The sequence below is a fragment of the Rhamphochromis longiceps genome, linkage group LG8, assembly GCF_057381845.1.
Source record: "Rhamphochromis longiceps isolate RC_006_pf linkage group LG8, R_longiceps_female_GT1.1, whole genome shotgun sequence".
Classification (NCBI taxonomy): Eukaryota; Metazoa; Chordata; class Actinopteri; order Cichliformes; family Cichlidae; genus Rhamphochromis; species Rhamphochromis longiceps.
The window spans coordinates 4,539,593-4,562,918 of NC_140564.1; the positions used below are offsets into that span (position 1 = coordinate 4,539,593).

General features: G+C 41.7%; 1 pseudogene; it reads right to left on the minus strand.

The window, feature by feature from the left end:
* Positions 1-305: 305 nt before the first annotated feature.
* Positions 306-1,359, minus strand: LOC146662933 (E3 SUMO-protein ligase ZBED1-like; annotated as a pseudogene).
* Positions 1,360-23,326: the final 21,967 nt, after the last annotated feature.

A 23,326-nucleotide genomic window follows, 5' to 3' on the forward strand; every position in this document is an offset into this window, starting at 1 on the left:
ACCGTGCAAATGTTTGCAATATAAAAAATAAATAAAAAAATGTAAACATTAATGTTTAGTGAACTTCAAACTACTGCATAATATTTATGCATACAAATAACCAAACATCAAGGCAAGCTGTGTAGCCACACAATGCACAATTGCATCAAACTGACATTGAGGTATGTCAACTAAAGTTGCTGCCTGAACAAAAATAAAATTAAACACTGAAAGTAGTACCTTTTATAAGAAATAAATAAAAACTAGTAGGCCTGAGTCCCATACAATCTCAAAATGGCTCAACAAAACATGGTTCCTGCAACCTTTCAAAGGTTTTTAGCCAAAAACACCAGCCTATTGACATGATCAGGCTTCAGGGATGCACACAGGCAGTTGACAACATTTTCACCAGTGCTAAAGACCCTTTCTGATGAGGCACTTGTGGCTGGGATGCAAAGATATTTCTTTGCCAGGATGGAGAGTCGTGGGAAGAGGTTCTGTGATAGCTTCCACCACCCCAGTGGGTCTTCCTCTGTGTCCAGGGTCCCTGCCTGGAGGTAGGCTCAAAAAGCTCAAAAGCTATGGCCTGGTCCAGTTGAAGAGCATGTTCTGCACCTGGAGCTGTGCTGTGAGGGGCCTTAAAGAAGCTGCTTAGGCCCTTTTTCCTCTTCTTTTGGTTTGATGCACCATCATCAGCAACCTCCGTGTTGCCAACAGGTGTCCCCATCACTGCAGCCTCCTTTAATGGGACAAACATAAAATGACAGCAACACAGAATGAGGAACCGGTTTTATCTGTCTCGGGTTTGGCATTCTAAAATACAATCCTTAAATAATTACTATAAATAATGATAGATAGATGGATAGATAGATAGATGTTTAGTATCTTTATAAATACCATGATGGACTTCATTTCCATTGTCAGTCTGGCTTTTATTGTCTCTTGGCTGACCTCGCTTACATATCTCAGTTTGAACCTTGGGTCCAGGACAGTGGCCATGTCAAGCAACTCTTGTGTTGGTGAGTCACCATACTTTTCCTTTAGGTACTCCAGTATTCTCCTCTTGATGCATTTTGAGAGGTCTGTGTCATCATCTTGCTCAGCCAAGATTGAGTTGTTAAATAGGTGGAGTGTTGGTTTTATTAAAGACACACTCACATATTTCTCTCCAGAAAGTGCATCAGTGAATTCAACCAGAGGTCCCAAGGTCTTGTTGATGGCCTCAAGGACATCAATGTCCTGCCATGAGGGGATGAGGTGCCTGGTTCCTTTGTCTTGGGAGAGGACATGGGCAATGGCCTTCTGCTGCTCAAGGACTCTGGAAACCATGGCCTGCCTAGATCCCCATCTGGTTGGACATTCAGTCTTTAAGGAGTGGTCTGGCAGTTTGAGGTCTATCTGTGCCCTTTTCAGCTCTCTCTTTTTTTTCCAACTGAATGAAAAGGTGCTGAACACTTTTTTGCAGACCCCCACTGCACGCTCAATCCTGTGATCTTTCATGGCTCTTTCTATAAAAACATAAAAAATATAAACAAGCATTATCAGGATGATGATTGTCATTTCCTTGAGTGTGAATGAATAAGACAAAGTGATGGTAGCTTATTTATGTGTTTGTATAATTCATAGAAAATGTGTATGACTGTGAGAATGAATAAAAGTATCTCTGAATTTAAATTGTTTTTTATTTATTATATTCATTCGAAGCATTATGTTGTATACTTATTGAAAGAAAATCACATTATGCATCATATTCAGTAGGAATTAGGCCTACTCACCTATGGCCAAATGTAATCTGTGCCCAAAGCACTGGAGCCTCATCCAGCCATTCAGTTGTGCAGCCAGTATGATATTTGCAGCGTTGTCTGTGGTTATACAGACGAGTTTACTCTCCTCCAGATCCCACGTAGCCAGTGCTTGTTTCAGACCTGCAGCTATGTTCTGCCCTGTGTGGTCTTCTGGGAAAAATGCTGTCTGGAGACATTTTGTTTTCATGTTGAAATCCATGTCAATGAAATGTACCGTGAGGCTCAAATACGGCTCCATGGTGCGGCTTGACCACAAGTCCGTTGTGGTGGCAAAATATTGGGCTGTAGCCACTTCCTTTGTGACACCATCATGACACTCATCATATAAAGCGGGAATCGCCACTCGACTAAAATAGTGACGAGATGGCAAGTTATACCGTTTGTCCAAAGTGTTGATTAGTTTCTTAAAGCCGGGGGTGTCCACTGTGTTAATTGAGCATTGGTCTTTGGCGAGGAAAAACGTTACCGCGTTTGTTATCTCCTTGTGTCTCTGGGAGCTGGTGGGATATTTAGTCGCGTTGTACATGGTAGCGTGAATGGAGGTCTGTGAGGATGAAGCATGTGTTGTTGAGGGTTTTTCTCTATGCTCCTTCATTGTTTGATCGTATGTCACTTTGTGAGCGGTCTTCAAATGATTGAATAAATTTGTAGTGTTGCCCTGTGGTGCAGCTACAACATCGTAGCAAAGTTTACACACTATATCGACTTGATCCACGTCGGACTCATAATGTTTCCACACCACTGAAGTAGTTTTACCTCGCTTTTCAACCAACGGCATTCTTTCTTTAGCAGCCATTATCCTCTCCTCTCCAAATAACGTCTGGTTAGCTTTCCTCAGGTACTCTTAATTGATGTGACGTGTGTTCGATTTGCCACCTCGCGAGAGTAAAGCATGAGGGAGGGGCTAATAATAGGCCCAGTCATTTTTAATGATCGTTGAAAGCCCAGATCGTAATCGTGATTAAAATTCGATTAATTGAGCAGCCCTACTGACTACTAAGTACAATTTTCTATTGACAGTTCCTTTGGGTAAATTTTCTTTAGGTTATTTCGTTAATTTTGTAGAAAAGCCCAGATCCCACAACTCACTGGTTTGCCTGGTGTTGTTCTTTCTTTTCTTTTTTTGCCATCACTCCCTCTTCCTTTGGTTTTCATTAAACTGCATTCAAACATTGCTGCTTTTCAATTTATTTAAGGATGCACCACACTTATTTTAGACCATAATGACATTTTAAAAATGCATTGTATTACAGCTCTGACCTAATTCTTGTTTCTTCATCAGGAGGTATTGAATGACATCCGGAGTGTTTGGAATGCTCACCGTATAAGGCCCTCAAAGAATAACAACGTGCCCTGCGGGATACCTGATGTCATGCACATGGCCCCTCACCTTTAGGGTGCAGAAGACTGTCTCATTCCACTAACAGAAGATTTGACCTTGTGTAAAAATAGCTGCACTTTTGTTATTTCAGTCTCATGTGATGTGCAAGTGTTTGATTTGTGCACAATAATAATGGAGGAATCAAGCTTGTCCCATGTCCCAGGCCCTTGATTTATATTTTCATCTCAGGGATACAGTTCGTTCACAGTTATTTGAGGCTACTTAAATAGACACAAACATACAAATGTAGTACATTTTGTACTTAAGTACTTATTTCTACAGCTTAATGTACTTATTATTAAGTAATTATTTGTCTCCAGTGTGTGGTTACCTTGTCTTTGTATCAAAATTATCAGAAAAGACTGTATAACATAATTTTCATTTCATCCATGTCAGTAAATGAACTCATCATGAAGTGTTGCTTGCTCTTGGTAGCTACAAAGCGTGGAGTATTAAACTAAAATATGATACAGGTTAGAAAGAAAGAAATCTTTTTGGATTGAGTTAAACTTACCACACTGTTAAAGCATCAAATGTTGTTCATAATAGTTTTTGGTAGCAAAAATGCTTCTTCTTTTCTTTTAATCTTTGGGCTGAAGGAAGGACAGTACTCGGTGTATAAATGCTCAATCAACAATCATTTATTTCCATACAATTCAACACTTAAGAGCATTAAAACGTCCGGACGGGAGAGGTGTTTTGCAGAGGGTATGCAGCACGTCTCAACATGGCGACAGATCTCACAGTCTTTTATAGCTTCTGACGACCCCCACCTAGTCATAAAAGCTACATCTTCACATGTTTTTCTAATTCTTAGCGAGACTGGCTCCTGACCTTGGCTCCCTGTCTTTCTGCTTTCTGCAAAGGTGGGGGAATGGGCACGCTCTGAATTGCACTAATTCTTTTCAGCGCAGCGATGAAAATCTGCCTGCCTCTTAACCCGCCCATTGTTCGGGTGGAGCAACTTCATAATTTACACTGTATGTGAGTGTTGCTGTTAGTAGGAACTCACACACCCATTCTCTTACTTCTCAGAATCAGAATCAGAATCAGAGAGGGTTTTATTGCCAAATGTTGAGCAGGTTTACAACATTAGGAAATTGCTGCGGTGCTTCAGTGCAAACATAGTGTCATAAATTGCGCTTAAATAGACATGAAAAAAATAAAAGTAAGAATAAGAATTTAAAGTGCTACGTAGAAAGATATATGCATGAGATATACATGAGATATATACATGAGAATAAGAATTAAGAGTGCTACGTAGAAAGATATATACATGAGTGCAGGTGGTGATCAGTGCTAAACATGGAATGATGCAGTGAACACAGCGTAGGATCATGTGTTAGTGGTGGGAACAGTCATATGGTTATGACATGAGTCCAACAGCAGAGGGGAAGAAGCTGTTCTTATGGCGAGAGGTTCTGGTGCGAATGGACCGGAGCCTCCTGCCTGAGGGGAGCAGGTCAAACAGACTGTGTCCAGGGTGAGAAGGGTCAGCTGAGATCCAAGCTGCACGCCGCAATGTCCTGGAGGTGTACAGGTCCTGCAGAGATGGGAGTCTGCAGCCAATCACCTTCTCAGCAGAGCGCACAACACGCTGCAGTCTCTGTTTGTCCCTGATAGTGGCTCCAGCGTACCACACAGTGATGGAGGAGGTGAGGATGGACTCAATGATTGCGGTGTAGAACTGCATCATCGTCCGTGTTGGCAGGTTGAATTTCTTCAGCTGCCTCAGGAAGTACATCCTCTGCTGGGCTTTCTTTATGACGGAGGTGATGGTGGGCTCCCACTTCAGGTCCTGGGTGATGGTGGTACCCAGGAAGCGGAATGAGTCCACAGAGGTGATGGGGGTGTCAGTCAGGATGATGGGGGGGAGTGGAGCTGTGTGCTTCCTGAATTCCACAATAATCTCCACTGTTTTCTGGGAATTCAGCACCAGGTTGTTGTGGCTGCACCAAGACACCAGACGTTCAACCTCCCTCCTGTAGGCAGACTCATCCCCGTCCGAGATGAGCCCAATAAGGGTGGTGTCATCTGCAAACTTAATTAGCTTGACAGACTGGTGGGTGGAGGTGCAGCAGTTGGTGTACAGGGAGAAGAGCAGAGGAGAAAGAACACAGCCCTGAGGGGAGCCGGTGCTGATGGACCGAGAGTCCGAGACATTCTTTCCCAGCCTCACATGCTGCTTCCTGTCCGTCAGGAAGTCAGTGATCCACCGGCAGGTGGGATCAGGCACATTCATCTGGGAAAGCTTGCCTCGGAGATGGTCTGGAAGGATGGTGTTGAAGGCAGAGCTGAAGTCCACAAACAGGATCCTGGCGTAAGTTCCTGGGGAGTCCAGATGCTGCAGGATGGAGTGTAGGGCCATGTTGATGGCGTCGTCTACAGACCTGTTGGCTCTATATGCAAACTGCAGGGGGTCCAGGAGGGGGGGCGTGAGGGTCTTGAGATGGGAGAGAACTAGGCGCTCAAATGACTTCATGACCACAGATGTCAGAGCCACGGGTCTGTAGTCATTTAGTCCAGTGATCCTTGGTTTCTTGGGGACAGGGATTATGGTAGAGGACTTGAAGCAGGCAGGCACATGACATGCCTGCAGTGAGGAGTTGAAAATGCCAGAAAACACTGGGGCCAGCTCGTTTGCACAGTGTCTGAGGGTGGCAGGAGACACACCGTCTGGGCCGGGAGCTTTCCGAGCATTCAGATTCTTAAACTGCTTCCTCACATCTGCTTCATGAATATGAAGAGTTGTGGTTGGAGGAGGTGGTGTGAAATTCTCTTTTGTGTGGGGTGAGGAGGGGGGTGTTGTAGGTGAACAGTTTGAAGGTGGTGATGGCTCTATGGAGGGGGGAGAGGTGGGGGAATTAGTGTCCAAAGTGTCTCTATTGTTGGGGCCATTGGAGGTGTGAAGGCTGCCTGATGGCTCGTCAAAACGGCAGTAAAAGTCGTTGAGGGTGTTGGCCAAGAGCAGGTCATCAGTGGAGTGGGGGGTTTTAGGCTTGTAGTTCGTGATATTCCTAAAACCTTTCCACACAGAGGCCGAGTCATTCTCTGAGATCTGCTGCTGCATCTTCTCAGAGTGCTGATGTTTAGCAATGTCCACTTCTTTAGTGAACCTGTACTTGGCCTCTCTGTAGCAGTCCCTGTCTCCGCTTCTGAACGCCTTTCTCTTTTCCAGCCACAGCTTTTTGAGTTTAGGAGTAAACCAGGGTTTGTCATTGTTATAACTCACCGTGGTGCGTGATGGCACAATGCTGTCCTCACAGAAGTGGATATAGGAGGTGACAGTGTCCGTAAACTCGTCCAAGCTGTTAGAAGCAGCCTTCATTGTGTCCCAGTCTGTGGACTCCAAACACGTGCGAAGCTCCTCCACAGCCTCGTTGCTCCACAGTTTTTTAGTCCTCACGACAGGTTTGGAGAGCTTCAGCCTCTGTCTGTACGCGGGGATTAGGTGGATCATGACGTGGTCAGAAAGTCCAAGTGAAGCGCGGGGCACCGCGCGGTAGGCCCCGCTGATCATGCTGTAACAGTGGTCTAATGTCCTCTCCTCTCTGGTCAGGCATTTAATATACTGCTTATATTTCGGAAGCTCATGGCTCAGATTGGCTTTGTTAAAGTCCCCAAGAGCAATGATGAGAGAGTCCGGGAATGTCCGCTCCATGTGGAGTATCTGCTCTGCGAGTGCGCACTGAGCTGCCTGCGCATCCGCGTCTGGCGGGATGTAAAGAGCGGCCAGGATGAATGAAGCAACTCCCGCGGAGAAAGATATTCCAGAGAGGAAGAGCAGTGCTGAGCAATCACTGTCACATCTGTGCACCAGCCACTATTGATGTAGAAGCAGACGCCTCCACCGTTGGTCTTACCAGAGAGAGAGGCCTGCCGGTCCACGCGCAGCAGATGAAAACCCTCCAGCTCAAGCGCGCAGTCCGGGATGTTCTCGCTGAGCCACGACTCCGTAAAACATAAGACACAGGAGGAGGCAAAGTCTCTGTTCATGCTTCTCATCAGGGACAGTTCGTCTATCTTATTCCCGAGTGAGCGTACATTGGAAAGGAAGATCCCAGGAAGAGCAGTTCGCAGTCCGCGTCTCCTCAGACGCACGAGTGCGCCGGCTCGCTTCCCTCTCTTTCGGCGTCTCACTTTCCTGATCAGAGTCTGCAGTAAATCTGCCGCAGATGCGACAAATATCGGAAATAAATCCACAGGTGTTGTAGTCCTGTAGTTAAGAAGCACTTCTCTGGTGTAAGAGTATCCAGAGGAGTGCCCAGACACAGAAGAAATGCACAAAAACAAAACAAAAGTAACGCACTGAAGCACCAGGGCATCCATACGCGGCGCCATCTTGGTCTCCTGTTTCTCATTGCAAAACAAATGTAATTTATTCATATGCAAGAGAAATGACAAACCAAATCATTTTAACCTCTTCACATCGAAGCAGGAGGAGCGGTATAAGTCAGTGAACAACATGCATTCGGGTGTTTGTAACTACTGCTACTTAATTTGTTTTTAACACATTCATAGAGAACAAGAACACATACTCACCCTTTGTGGTTGGTATCAATTCATGATGGTAGGTATCAATTCATAGTCCTTAGGACAGTTAGTATAATGCCAGCATACAACTATACTATTAGAGGAACATCGCCAGAACGTGGCCAGAACACACAAAAACAAGAACAAGACGATATATAAAAGTTCAAGTTCAGGCTCAGCTTTGGAGAGCAATTCATGGAAAACAATTGTACTCCAGTTCTGAAACCTTTCATTTGAAAACCCGTGTTTGCTGCTGAAGATCCTCTGGGTGTGGACCCTTCTGCTGCTGCTGGCACAGTGACTAGTTATGCAGAGCCAGAGGACAGAGGCATATGAGATTTAAACAGACTTAGCCATTATCATGTCTGACATTTAGTAATAACGCAGTACTTACAGCTCTGCATGTCTAGTTTTGGAGGTGAGATGCTCAGCATTGCGTCCTCCAGGTCTTTATCCTCATCCATCCCTGTGATGCAGGCAACAATTAGATAAATATATACTGAACTTATTTCACATCAACAATGTTATTAAAATATTATTAAAACAACTTACCCAGGGGCTTAGTTGGAGCGTTTGTGGAAGCAGATGCAGACTGCTGCTTCTTCCACAGGTACTGCTGCAGCTTATGCATCCGTGTTCCTTGACTGCAGCTCTTCCTCGTGATAAAGTCCTGGAGAAGAACTGCATTGTGCCTGCAGTTCTTATGTACCATGACTACCATGACTACATCGCAAATGTTGATTCAGATTTTGTCTCTTCATTGTTCTCCTGCATCCTGCTGTTAAACCCAGCCACAATGTGCAGCAAGATTAAAACCTGAAATGTCTTTGTTTCTGTTTGGAATCAATTTTGTTTAATATAATTGTTTATTTTTTCACTGAATGTCAAGATTTTCCTGAACTGTGGGACTCTCCCCAGCCTCAGGGTCAGGTTAGAGATGTTCTACATCACCCAACACAGTTGGTCTGCGCAGGACCTGATGCCAACTTGGTTTTAATCCTCCTCATTTCCCTCCTAACCTGGGTGGTTGAGAGAGACAGGCTGGAGCCTTGTGTTAATGTGTGCTGGATGCTGTTGTTGGGGGTAGGTAGTAGTGAGTCTGCCCGAGGGTACAACTGCACTACAACTACACTTACTACAACTGCACATTCCAGGGTGGCCTTTTGTTGTGGGCAGTCTGAGGTACACCTGTGCACTACTCATGATGTCAGATCAGCATCCTGATGTGGCACACCTGTGAGGTGGGATGGATTATCTCAATATGGCAGATGTGCCCACTACCACACATTTGGACTGATTTGTGACCACTGTTTGGGAGGGATGGTTATATTGTGTATCTGGACTGAATTTTAGGTCTCTATGTCCATCCCATGGGGAATGGGAGCAGTAACAAAGGTGTTGCGTTTATATTTTTGTTGAGTGTACGTTCCTTTTCACCTCAATACGAAACGCATAATATTTTCTCTGAATACGAGACGATTCCGTTTTTACGGGACGGTTGGAAACTCTACTAACTAACCTTATGAACAAAATAAAGTTCAACATCAGTAACATCATAGCACCCACCCAGCTGTATAGAAACTTGTGATGCTAGCTAGTACCCAGTACGAAAAAGTCAGCATAACGAAAATAAACTCCACCTAAACGTAGTTTATATCTGACCCAGACAGACTGCAGGTCATACCTTCTTACCTGAAGTTCAGTTCACCTGACACTCGGACTCCTCGGGTCTCTGCTCCTCCTGCCTCACCTTTCCCTCATCCACCTGCTGGCCTCCACCACTTGCTAATGAATCTGTGGATGCGCCGCGATAGCCACCACAAGAAGTAATGAATAACGAGCCTATCTAAATCCCAGTAACGATAACGTGTTCCTGATTTTGACATAATAACTAGTTACCGTGCTCATTATCACAATAATAACGTAGTTACTGTAACGCATTACTTAATAACGCGTTAGTCCCTACACTGCTGAATTCCGCCTGGGTAAAGTTTCAATTTGTAATTGGCCCAGTTTAGCTGCACAACAGTTCCAGAAAAACTGTTATTATCCGGAACTGGGTAACAAAGCCTTGGAATAAACAATCTCAAGGCCCTTATCCATTAGCAGCTACTCAGATCGACTCACCCCCTTATCACCACAACTTGGCTTGGAATGACTGGTTTCCCATTACAACCTAGTACTACCTTGTGTGCATGCTTGTCAACATAGCAATGCATCTGCACGTCCCACGACGTCAATAATGTGCGATACGAAGACTAAAGGTGGACATTTAGGCAAGAATATACCTACTGCTTGGTCTGTGGCTTTTCGTCAGACTCAAGGATCACCGCATTTCTTTTTTTTTGGGAGCTATTTCCCTCGTTGCTGGGTTTCAAAGATGACGGTTTTGACTTTCGTGAATGAGAAGCTCTCATGACTCATTGAGTGACACTACTGACCAGCCAATCAGTGTCATGCAGTGTGACGACATCACATTTTAGTACCTGCTCGGATCGTTTGGATCTGAAAAAGTACCAGGTACCAGGTACCAGGTACTATGACCTAATGGAAAACTGCGGTAAACTGTCAATGCGCGAAGGTACTAACACAAAAGGGGCTATAAAGTTTCCAGGCTTGGGAGGAGTGTGAAGAAAACAGTCTTCTAAATTCTTTGAGCTGGAGTTACCAGTCTCTGTAGTAATACTTCCAGGCTTGGAAGGAGCATGATGAAAACTTTTTTTTTTTTTTTAAAATGGAGGAAACTGCGTCAGAATAAACAGTTTTAGAATCTAAACACTCAGATCAGGACAGCTTTGTCTTTAAAAAAAAAACTTGGGACCTGGAGGAGGAGAGACATGGAAAATTTCTTCCGCTGCTGCAGCTGTGGTGATGTAGAAGACTCCTGCTGCTGTGGTGACGTAGTAATGGAGGAATTAAGCTGCAGCGCCGTAGAAGAGGAGGACCAATGACCTGGGCCAGCTCTCAGTGCCTCCTTAGCCTGAGTCAGGGAACAGCCAAAATCCTAAGCTATACATGTAAACAAAACCTAACAGTGATTGGAAACTGAGAACTGAAAACTCGAAACCAGGATCAGGAACTGGGGAGAATAAGAGAAGAGAGGGACACAAGGACAGCAGGGGAATACACAGCAATGTGAGACAACACAACAACAGGCAGAGGAAGGCGGTGGACTAAATACAAAGAGACATGACAGGGAGGAAGCAAAACTGAATACAATAAACACAGGACATGGGACTATCAAAATAAAACAGGAAACATGCACACACACTAAGACGTGGGGTTGACACTGGGACTGGGGACGAGACAGACATAGGGACATAGCCAACTGGGGAGACAGAAAGGAAACACGGAAATCAGACACAGGAGATAAATGAACATGAAGACAAGGGAGATGTGGAGCAGGGAAATTATTTTACTGCTATTGCTAAATAATTATTATCATTACCATTGCATTAAAAATATAATCTGGAGTTGATATTGTATTCAGAGGTTTAAACAGTGTGTGTCTTTCAGAAAGATTAAGTGACAGGCTGACAGGAAACAGGAAGTTGCAGAGAGTTTGCAGGACTGAAACCGAAAGTTATTCTGAGGAGCAGGCTAGACGAGGCTATTTTAATTGCTAGGTTATTTAAAAGATTCTGTTATACTTTTATATTCTTGTATTAAGCTTTTTAGTAGAGGTTCTTGATTAAAACATTTATTTTAAGTAGATGATATATCCATAGTTTCAGTTCGATTATTACATATACGAGAGTGGTTTCTGTCTCTCTGTCTGGTGAGAGGTCAGGAGCTAGTCGTGAGGTGAAACAGGGTGCAATTGTGGTTAAGCACACAGACACACACACTCAGTTAGAGAGAATCATTTATGGGGGAAAGTTTAATTATGTTTTGCTTGGCTTGCAAAAGCAGTTTGTCGCCAAACTGCTGCTGAGGTGTCAGGATGACAAAGCGAGCATCCGGCAGGGACAGGATGCACCTGTTAGGGAGATGGAAGACGATGTTCTTAAAAACTGTGTTAAAAGGTCTTTGTGGTTTTGATCTGACGTATGTATATATCCTGTTTGTGACGTATGAAGGGGCGTCAGTAAATTCAAACCCTGATGCTATAAGAATCTGTGTATGTGTTGATTAAGTCGAAGACAACTGGCTGTCTGCGTACAGAGTGTCTTCCCACATGTGTCATTAAAAATCAACTGTTTGACCAAAGACCTTCTGGACCATGGTGGTTTGTACTCTCCTTCCTCAATTTTTGAACCATAACAGAGACTAAACATGAAATGAGGAAAACAGGGGAGGAACAGTATCAAAAACCTAAAGACTAGAACTATAAATATAACCTGAGCAGATAGTAACTAAGAAAATTAGAAATACAAATGTTTAAACTGGAAACTTAAACAAAAGCCTAAGACTTAGAAATGCTGGTACCATGACAAAATAAGAAGATGATCAAAGTGTCTCATCTACCAAATCAGTTCAGATATGTACTGTAAGTCATGAGTAATCAGTCAGGGGGGATAAAGTGGACCTGCAGATTTAATTGGAGCTTCCTGCCCTTTAATCGTGCTCACTGGGCTTTCAAATTCCTTTTGTGTCTCATATGTCTGCACAATGACCGTCTTGAACACAGAGTGCTCAGCTGATGTTTGGTTTTAATGGATGTGGTGGTGACTGCTTGTGTGTCTGTGTGTAAGAGAGCAGGATTTTGTATTTAATACATAGTATAAGACATATAATCAGAATTATTTTATTGTATCTGTGGGTTATAGAGATACATAATTTCTTTCCCCTTTGAAAACTTGTGAATTTTCAGACGCAGTGAACCAAGCCATACTCTGTGAAACAGGGCAAAGTAGGCTTCTTTACTTAAACTCAAGATCAAATTCAACACACTTCTTAAGTCTTCAAATAGCTTAAGTTCAGATAGCATGTAAAAGTTTAAACAGTAGATCTTAAAGTTCTGTATTTTTATATATATGAAAGGCCTGTATAGCTGTTTGGTATAGTACTTGCACAACACGAGCGTTTGGTGATTGCTGTGCACATTTTTCTTAGTAATATTTGTTGTTGTTGTTTCTTCTTTCTGGATGAAAGAGGGAAGTTAAGAAAAAATCGAGGCAGTGTGCAAAAATGTTTCAGTTCTCTTTATTCGAAGAAATATTAAAATGATGTTAATCAAAAACATATCAACAATCAAAAATGACGTCTTTAAAAACATTTTGAAATAGACCATTCAGCATTATATCAACTTTCAACTGTTAGAGCTTTGAGCCAATCAACAAAGAGTATATTGGGACGCTGTGGAGTAGGTTGCCTGATGGAGGGAAAGCTTTGTGTAAAATGAAAAGTTCTTGAAACGTTTAACCTGACCCATTCAACCTGACCAGGCATAAAGGGAAACTCACACAATATATACACATGAGAGTGACAAGGGAAGTAGAAACACATGGGGAACACAGCTGGGACTAAACACACTGAACGCAGGATGAGAGAGACTGTCAAAATAAAACAGGAAACACTGAGGGAGAACACACATGGATACACATGACAGACAGGGGAGACATGGGAACAGAAAAGGGAGACGAGAGACGAAGAAAGAGAAAGTGAGCTAGAGAAATGGAGGGAAACACAGACATGACTGAGGAAACATACACAAAGGACATAACAGACTCTCAGATGAGACACAGGAATGAGCCAGAGGCAGGAAAACATGAACTAGAAATACAAAAAAACTTCGTACTAACTGCAAAAACTTGAACTTCTTGAAAAATGCAGTAAAAAGCAATCATAAATACAAAATAAACTCACTGTCAGGGTGGACCAACGACCCAGCAACCTGACAGTGTCTGTTTTCTTCTTAATTCTTCAGCTTTTCCTTAAATCACCACTTAGACCTTTGAAACCTGGACACAGCTGAGCGTTTCAACAGGTCAATAATTGCTGAAGTCCGGATTTCATAATTATTATATTAATATTAATATATTATATATATATATATATATATATATATATATATATATATATATATATATATATATATATATATATATATATATATATATATATAATATTATATTATATTATATTATTATATTATTGTAGCTATAAATAATTATTAGTAGCTTGCTGCTGCTACTGCACATTCACCCAATGTACATACTATATATATATATTTATATGTAATGGTCTTCCTCTACCCCCCCAATTTGTGCACAAGTCGAGGAGCGTGTCAGGCTACATTGCACTGTGTGTTATACTTGTATGACTATGCATGTGACAAATAAAGAAACTTGAACTTGAACTGGTAGATCCCGCACTTAATGGTGACTTGTGCTATGAGCTTGAAGTTGGCCTAGTGTTGTACGCCACATCCCCATTGAGTTCCTAACGAAGGCTCTTAGGGTCCTGTTGATTGTACAATTCTAGGCATTCCAGTATCCAGCTGTGGGGCATTGAGTCATAGGCCTTCTTGTAATCAATCTAGGCAGAGCACAATTTGGTCAAAAGAAAAACAATGGTGTGCTTGGTTTCAACGTAACCAACTAATCTTGACTAATCTTTTGTCCAGTATTAAATATTGATTATGTTTAACTCATAGCTATGTGACTCACACTATTAAGAAATAAAATGATTTAAAACAGGTCTGCTTGCAGAAGAGACCTGCAGCACAGAGCTAATGTCCGTAGTTTGAGAAATTGTTTTTATCAAATCAAATACATACCTCAAGTGGAAATATAACAAGATTTTTAGATTATTGCTTCTATGTTTATAATGTTTACACGTTTTATAATTGTCTGTTTTTTGGGGGGGGGTTTTAGACATTGAGCTGCAAGAATATGGGGAAAGCAGCAAGTTCCACAGAATGCCGCGCCTAGCGCACACTCTCCATCTCACAATGAAAGATGCCATGAAACACCCAACTGCTGATTCAGTCATAACTAAAGCAAGAAATCTGGTACATGCTGTAAGAAAATCATCAGTGACAAATGAAGAAGTGTTTAAAAGGTGTGACAAAAGTCTGATCTGGGATTGTACCACTTGTTGGAACAGTACCAAACCAGAGCTGAACTAAACCAACTACTTGAGAAGCTGGGGATGGATACACTTCTCACAAGTGATTGGACCAAGATGGAGAACCTTGTCAAGTTGTTTGAACCCTTTGTCATTCATACAGACAGTGTTGGGGAGTAACAGAGTACATGTACCGCCGTTACATATTTAAAATACAAAATATGAGTAACTGTATTGTTGCGGGTCAGGATTGTTTGGGTTTTGTTTGACAGCTATGCTCTGTTGTTCCAGGCAGCAGCGTTATGGTTGCCATGGTGACGCGCGCTCTCTTTGCGACTGTGTGTTTCCAGGGTGAGAGAGCGCCTTTTTGTTGTTGTTGTGCTAAGCTAAAAGGGAGAGTGTTACAGACATAGCCCTAAAGAATGTAGCCTCATCGGCAGTGTAGTCCGTGCTGCAGGGAGAATGGACTGCCATACCCGTTATGTGTCTGTGAGTGCGAGGAGGGAGAAAAAGGAGAGTGGAAAAGTACGAGCTGTCATTGAGCAGAAACGGGAGCTGGAAGCATGTAAATATAATAATAACCACTGCAGCCAAGAAGAGTGCCTGACGAGCCCAGTTGTAAGTAAGCTATTAAGACTCGACTGTACACCGTGTTTGTGTTTTCCTCCGAAACAATAAGTTCTGTTGGAGCAGCCTTTCAACGCCTCTCTCTGTCTCTTGCTAGCAAAGATGACCCAGACAACAAAGTAAAGCTAGTTTTCGGCTACGACGTATTAGCCAGAGGTCCCTTTACTACGGTTCGGAGCCGCAGACCTTCAGTAATAGTAATAAATCTCATTCATGTAGTTGTAAACAGCATGATAATATATTAATATATTTTCTTTGTGTGAACTGCTGTCATCTTGGCTGAGAAACAGAACAACCACATCTCTGGAGTAGCGAGTTTTCCTTATGATCAACAAAAAATTGTTACTTCACTGATGTACCCTATATCCTTTTTGACCGACCTGGACATGCACACTTGCAGTTCAGTTCAGGGCCTTTTTTTTCATGTTTTACTGATGGATAACTAAACACTTAAAAACTACTCATGATGGCTTGGCTTTTGTGTTTTGTTGTGTATTGCCAGTCAGTTGCAGTGTTTTATCACAACACAACACAACAGTTGCAGCTTTCATTGACAGCACAAGTGGTACTTGAACCTTTGTACTGTTTTCATTAATTAATTTTGCAGTTAACTTGTGAACATGTTGGATGCTCTGTCTGCTGTCACTGGTTGGTGCTGAGGTCTGAATCTGATGGCAGCTTCTGTAATCATGATGAGAACAGAATCATCACAAACTGAAATATAAAGTTTATTTCTCGAAATTGAAATAAAAGCAATCCTTCTCTGTCCTCACACACTGGGGATCTGAAGTTCTATTGTTACATTTTTTCGGTTCTACAGTTTTGCAGACAACAAAAATTAATGCTTCAATTATTTCTTTCAAAGGATGTAAGTTGTACTGAGTACTGTACATTTAACCATGAACAATACTAAGAATTATCCAGACTGTTTCTTAACCTGAATATTTAGTATATTTGCAGAATGGCAGATAGAGACAAAATACTGTTAATCTGACTATCTTCAGGTTTTACATGCTTACATATACACATGCAGTTACTGTCCCTTCATTTAGAAAGGCAGAGGCGTCAAGGTGTAATTGTTTTACATGTCGTTGTTTTTTTCCTGTGTAATAATATTCAACATTGCTATCAATACATTTTTCAAAAAATGCCTCTCTGTGCAAAATGGGTTCAAAAACATAAACAACTGTGGGATACTGTTTGTGATTTGAACCGGGGGAACAAATTGTGGCAGGATCAGCCTGATATTATTTGTATCCCGCTGTAACTTTACTGTATAAAGAGCTAACATCTCCAAAATATCAGGAGTAGTTAGTCAATACAACAAGTGTGTGTGAACTAAAAATCAAGAATGTGGGATGCTGTTTGACCTACCTTGGCACTTGTGCAGGTGAAGCCAAAGGGAAGATATGCTTCACCATATTTTCTAGTCTTTGGATTAGAATGAAGTTGGTTTTGAAACATATTCAGCTATGTTTCATCTCCTGCTTTGCATTTCTGTGGGCACCCCGTGCTAGCAGCGTCCACACCTGAGACCTGACACTTGAGGCCTGACACCTGACTTTTGAGACCTGACACCTGACTTTTGTGACCTGACACCTGACTTTTGTGACCTGACACCTGAGACCTGACTTCTGACACCCGAGACCTGACTTTTGAGACCCGAGACCTGACTTTTGAGACCTGACAGCTGAGACCTAACTTTTGAGACCTGACGACTTTTTGTCTGAGACCTGACACCTGACAGCGTTTTGTCTGAGACCTGACAGCTTTTTCCTGAAACTTGACATTTTTCTGTCTGTGACCTGACAACTTTTTGTCTGAGACCTGAGTATGTCCTAAAATGTACACCGTTTAAAGGCCATACTTTGGACCTTGTTTGTTGCTCTGGACTTACTCCTTCCAACTGCAAAGCTAATGAACTGCTAATTTCTGATGACTTGCTTCTTTCTTTCAATTGCAAAATTACCTTTTCTATAACCAAGTACAATTTCTTTTCGGAATATTAAGAAAATCAATCCTGAGAACGTTTCTTTTGCTTTCTCTAGTCATTTGCATTTTCATAACTTGCTCAGCCAAGAGCACTTGGATTCCTATTATAACTCTAGTCTCAACAGTATTCTAAACTCTGTTGCCCCACTCAAAACTGAATCTGTATCATTCTCTCAGTCAGCACCCGGGTTTATAGCTGAACTAAGGCTTCTGAAAGCAAAAAGTCAAAGGCTTGAATGTCTCTATAAGAAAACTTACTATTCATAAGGACCTTCTAATTCTTGGCAGATCTGCCTTTTGGTGATTCTTGGTTGACTCTTTACCCTCCTGACCAATTTTCTCTCAGCAGCAGGTGATAGCTTGCGTTCTCTTCCTGATCTTGGCAGTGACGAAACAGTGCCATGCACTTTATACTTACAAACAATTGTTTGCACTGTTGCTCTTGGGACATGCAGCTGCTTTGAAATGGCCCCAAGTGACTTTCCTGACTTGTTCAAGTCAATAATTCACTTTTTCAGATCCATGCTGAGCTCCTTTGACTTTCCCATTGTAGCATTTGTGGGCGTTTGTATCCAATGAGCCCTATTTAACTGGTCTAAGAGAAGTCACCAGCTGTCGTCACTCATAATCACTCACAAGAAGTTAAGAGGCCATGCTATGAAGCTCAGTTCACTGACAACTTTCTAAGTCACCAAAATTGCTAATTCATGTTGCTGTATGTATATTTTTGACCCAGCAGATGTGATCACTTTTTTCTGTTAACCCATAATAGAGTTATTAAAGAACCAAACTTCATGAATGTTTTTTGTGACAAAGAAGTATCTGTTCCAATCACTCTATCAGAGGAAAATCAGAGTTTTAGAAATAATGGGACACTCGGTAGAGCCATTATGTTATATTGTTTACAAGTGTATGTAAACTTTTGACCACAACTGTACACATGCAGATATACACTCATCCCCCCTCTCCTTCCAAATGCCTTCGACGCTTATTCCCTCCCGATGCAAACGGTAGATCAAAGGGGACCAGCGCATATGCTGCAGGCCTAGATGTGCTGTCTAAACTGGCTGTCTCTCACCTTTTACCCATCCATGCCGATTGTCATGTGTTTCTGTGGTGTATTAAGAGTTTTTTCATGTGCTATGCACAGAGTTGTTTTTTTCTGTTGTCAAACTGATCTCCCTGTTCGAGCTCAGTCTTGGGGGAGTTCGTTTTTCTTGTTGTTTTTCTTGATGTTGTGTATTTCCCATTGTTCAATTCCAGGTCGCTGCTCATGCGGCTGACCGGCCAACTACCTAGCCTGACCTGTGTTAAGGTTCAAAATATTGGGGATGGACACCAGAGGAAAAACCCACAATAACAACACTGGTCCGGTCGGGTTGAGTCAAACGATGATTTTAATGGTCACACGTGGGAGATGGACACTGTATGCAGACAGTCTCAGATCTCAAAATGGTGGAGCATTGCTCAAACTCTTATAGCCTCTGGAGCCTCCACCTTATCATAAAAGCCTAAACATTCACATACTTTTCTCTCACACGGCGCCTAAGCTACGACCTTGGCTCCCCGTTTATCTGGTCCTGCTGAGACGGGGCAGAAAACTCCAGCATGTTCTGTTCTCTTCTAATCAGACAAATAAGGCAATGTCTTTTCTGCGAACAGTATTTCTCATAACTCAGCAGTATAATGCATCATAAAACAATATCATTCATCCACAATAAATCAGCAGTCTAATGTAATGCAAATCAGTTTAACTAATGCAATAGTTATCAGCTTCTTCTAATTCATAAGGCAAACTAAAACTACCTAATAATTCACAATCTTTAACTAAGGGCATAACATGGCATAAAATAATATTCCACTTTTTACACTCCCCCTGATGAGCTCGTTAGAATAATGAGCTCACCAACACCCTCTAATCCAGTGTGGCCGGGATCATCTCTTCTCACTCCTGAGGTCCTTTGTCCCTCTGATGGGCGAACCATATGTGAGATGACCTCTGTGTTTGCGCAGTTCAGGTGCAAGACAAACTATCACTACAACAATAGCAGGTACAGATGACACTCCCCAGTTCTCCCACAACTTTATTTGGTGCTACCTTATACCCTTCAGACGTACTCAGACTAGAACCTCTGTCCAAGGGACTTTTAACCTTTATTTTATTGCTGCAGCTACCAGTGTCTTCCAGTTGGGTGATCCTCTGCTCTTCTTTCTTCAACCTCAGGGGTTAGACAACCCTTCAGTCGTGGCACAGATCAGGGGATTATTCTGCCCCGATTTCAAACAACGATCTGTGTATCCTCCAGAAAAAGGAACAGGAACGTGTCCCCCTTTTTGCCCAAGAGCCTCTCGAACCTCGTTGGTCTGGTGTTCCCGAATTTCCGCCAACCCCTTCATGGTTATTGCTGTGTTTATGGGATCCATCCTTTTGTGGTGACTAGCTGGAGCCCAAACGCCATGACCTTTGGACCCAGGTGGTGTCTCGGCAGTCACCGTATCTGTTTCCGCTGCGAAGGATCCTCGCATATCTGTAACCTCGTCTGGTGTCTGTTCCTTTCTCTGCAAGAGACAGAAAACCAAAACACCTCTCTGCCTAGCTCTAATAATCTAATGTTGTTATCTACTGACCTTCTAGTGATTCAGAATTGGTTTAAAACAGTCAGAATGTTCCAGGGACTTATTCTAATCATATCCTATGTGTGTGTAAGCGTGTTTGCATTTAGCCCTCTGCACTCAAGGCATTTCCTACACTTTATCAGTCCGGACAATCACGCCGAACGAAGCTTCTGACCTTCAAAAGGCCGAGTGCCAACTCATTATAAGCACATTTGCAAGGTTTGTCTGAAAATTATTGAAACCACTCTTTTTAACAAAAGGCAAACAAATTAACGAATCTTCTAAACGCTCTTCAGTTCATTTCAATGATCGATGCTTAAACATGGAAATAATGATTTATGCTTCTCACTGATTCTCTAAAAGGAGTCCAGAAACTTCTCGGGCCACTATTAGCTTAAGCTTTACCATACCTAAATTATTAAAGACACAAATCAAGTTTTTGACACATTCCAATGTGTCAAATCAACGGAGCTAGAACATTTAAAGAAAAGGTTAGGCAGCTACAAGGTTTCCCAGATTGTTAAGTTGATCTGCGTGTAATGTTCTGACTCAGGTATTTAATATTTTTATAAATGTCATTCAATCAACTACCACTACTTAAACTTAGCAAAAGACATAATTGAATAAAAATCACAAACAATAAGATGATATCAGTGGTGTGTAAGCGCGTGCGGCCTTCTTTGCTTCAAGTCACTCAAATCCATAGATCAGCCAAACATCGCGCTGACTGTAGCTTTTAACCCTTATTAGCTTGAGCACAACTCTATAATGAGCAACAAACTGCAATATGTATAAAAATAATCATGGTTACACCTGCGAAGAAAGATTATCTGATTACCCTAACACCTGTGAATAAAAGATCAACCTGAGGTTATAACAATCACTGAAACACAAATGTTAGTATAATGTCAAAAACTTCAATAAATGATGATCAATGCAATGCTTAGTACTTGATTCTGATACAATAATAATGCCGATGTGAAAATAACAGTAAAACACCCCCTTTTGTCCCGTTTAACTTGACACATAAATGTTTATAGATGGTCCTCTTAAATTTGATTTTCCCCTGGTTTCTTCCTCACTGACCACAGCAGGGGGAAACTCTGTTTTGATTCAGCCATGAATGCAGCTCACCTAATTAATCACTGAGCTCCTTCATGACTGACATCTGAGAGGGTGGCGCTGCCTACTCTTCCTTTAATGGGTCTATTTTCAATCTGTTAATTAGATTACTTAAACATGAAGCAGACTACATCCACCACAAGTCAATACAGCTGTAGATGTGGCCAATCATCAATCTATTACCAATTAATAACAACAGATAGCTTTTATTTTATACATGCTCTTAATCAACCACTCACCCAGAGGATCTTCAATCCCAGGAAATTCCTTCTCCTCTTAAATTAGTCTGTCCTCCTTCCATGCCCTGGTAACTGGTCCATCCAGAGCCACATGATCTCGAAATATACATACAACAAGCCAAACCACACCTTGGTCACACTAACCCTTTTCCGCCCTGATAATGTCCAATGCCATCCTAGTATGGACTGTCAAAAGTAACTTTAACGCTGACTGTTCTGACAATCCATTTTATAACATTTCCTGGTCAGATTTGTCAATCTCTGCACCAGGGTTTTAAACGTTTCGCCATTGTCATTAGTTTTTATTTTCATTTAGTTTTACCTCCAGATTTTCAATAATCATCAGTCCTGATGTTTATACCAGTTGCAATTAGTTTTTACCAATTCTTTGCTAGTTTAGTCTAGTTTTTATTTTCTGAAAATCCTTAGTTTAGATTTCAGTTTTAATCAGTGCCAGTTATAGTTTTAGTTGTGTTTTGCAAAAATTAAGTGTCGCCAAATCCTAGCTCCATCCTATCAGTCATGCTCTTCTGCTTATCTTTGGGTATTAAGACTATTAACTCTTGCAGCACCGGGTGTTCCTAATTTTGGTTCAAGTAAATTGATAAACTTTTGAAGGCGATTGACTCACACAGTTATTTAGATGTCCCAGTCCTGTTGTCTCGGGATGCATCACGCTGCCTTATCTGGGGTTAGCTGTTTTCTGGGGATGCGGGTTGAGTGGGTGAGCTCTTCAAGGAGGGGGAGTGTGCTCCCCCTGATGAGGTCTTCTAGGTAAACTAGGTTAACCTTCTTGTGTGAGCTTTTCAAATGCACTTCAAGGTTTGTGGGACTTTTGTTTTATAAATGTCCCTCATAACCCCTGATGACCCAGTATTTCATTTTTTGCACACTGTAGTACACATTTAGTTTTGCTTGTAGCTCTCATACTCTACTTACCACTCATCTAAGTCCTGATGTTAAAATTTTTATCCCATATGTGGGGGTACGGCCTTGCCAACTGTTCTTCCTATTCAAAATGGCTGGCATCCCCACAAGCACATTTTTGGAAGAAAAAGGTAAGCATGATATTTACATTTAAGATATTTTTATTTAAACTCAGATTTTACTTAATTTTCAAAACTAAACATCTAGTAAATGATCTTAGGTTATCTTTAGGATTAGGCTTATTTAGTTTCAGAGAAAACATGACTAATTTATTAATGTGTGCTCTAATGTACATTGGGACCTGGTACTTATATTTATTTATTTCACTTTTTTTTTTTTCTAGTAGAGAACTCTTTGACAAAGGCAGGGAGAATTCTTAACAGAATAACTGAGCGAGATTCAAGCATAGTTTTTTCAAGGAATGAGAGTCATGTGAGCCAAATAGGAGAGAGTGAGACCCCAGTAGGAACTACACAAAGATTATCGAGATGCAGTGGCAGGTGTATTAGAGAAAAACACAGGGCCACCTGATATCTATCATCGTATCTGGTTCAAAACCGATATGTAGGAGAATCCGGAAATTTTAATTTTTAAGTTAAAAATAAAATCTGGGTGAAATGCAGAAATGTTTTCCACTAAAGTAAAAATAAGAGTCGCAATTATAGATGAATCCATGGCCCCTAATTGTTTCTACAAGATCACGTCGTTGCTGAAAGTTATCAGTGATCTCAATATACGAAAAGGATTCACTGTATCTCGAGTTCAGGGTCCTCTTAACTGAGAAACCTGGGACAAACATATGGGTATGACCTGAATGATATCAGTAATGAAGAGTTCTCTCCAAAACTCAAGAAAAGGAGGTTCCAATCAGACGAAAGTGTAACCAAACGTTTCACTCCACTTGCCTGAACTGTTTAGCAGTCCAAGGCATTTCAATTATAGAATGGTTGGGTGTAACAATGAAACAGATGTGTGAAGAGGGAAATGCCAAATGTTCCTTTGTGTCTCCAAATAAAATCAGTACTTCCTCAGATATCCTAAATAAATTGACTTTTGTGAAACAGAAAGTTCAGTGCCATCACTTATTCCTGAAC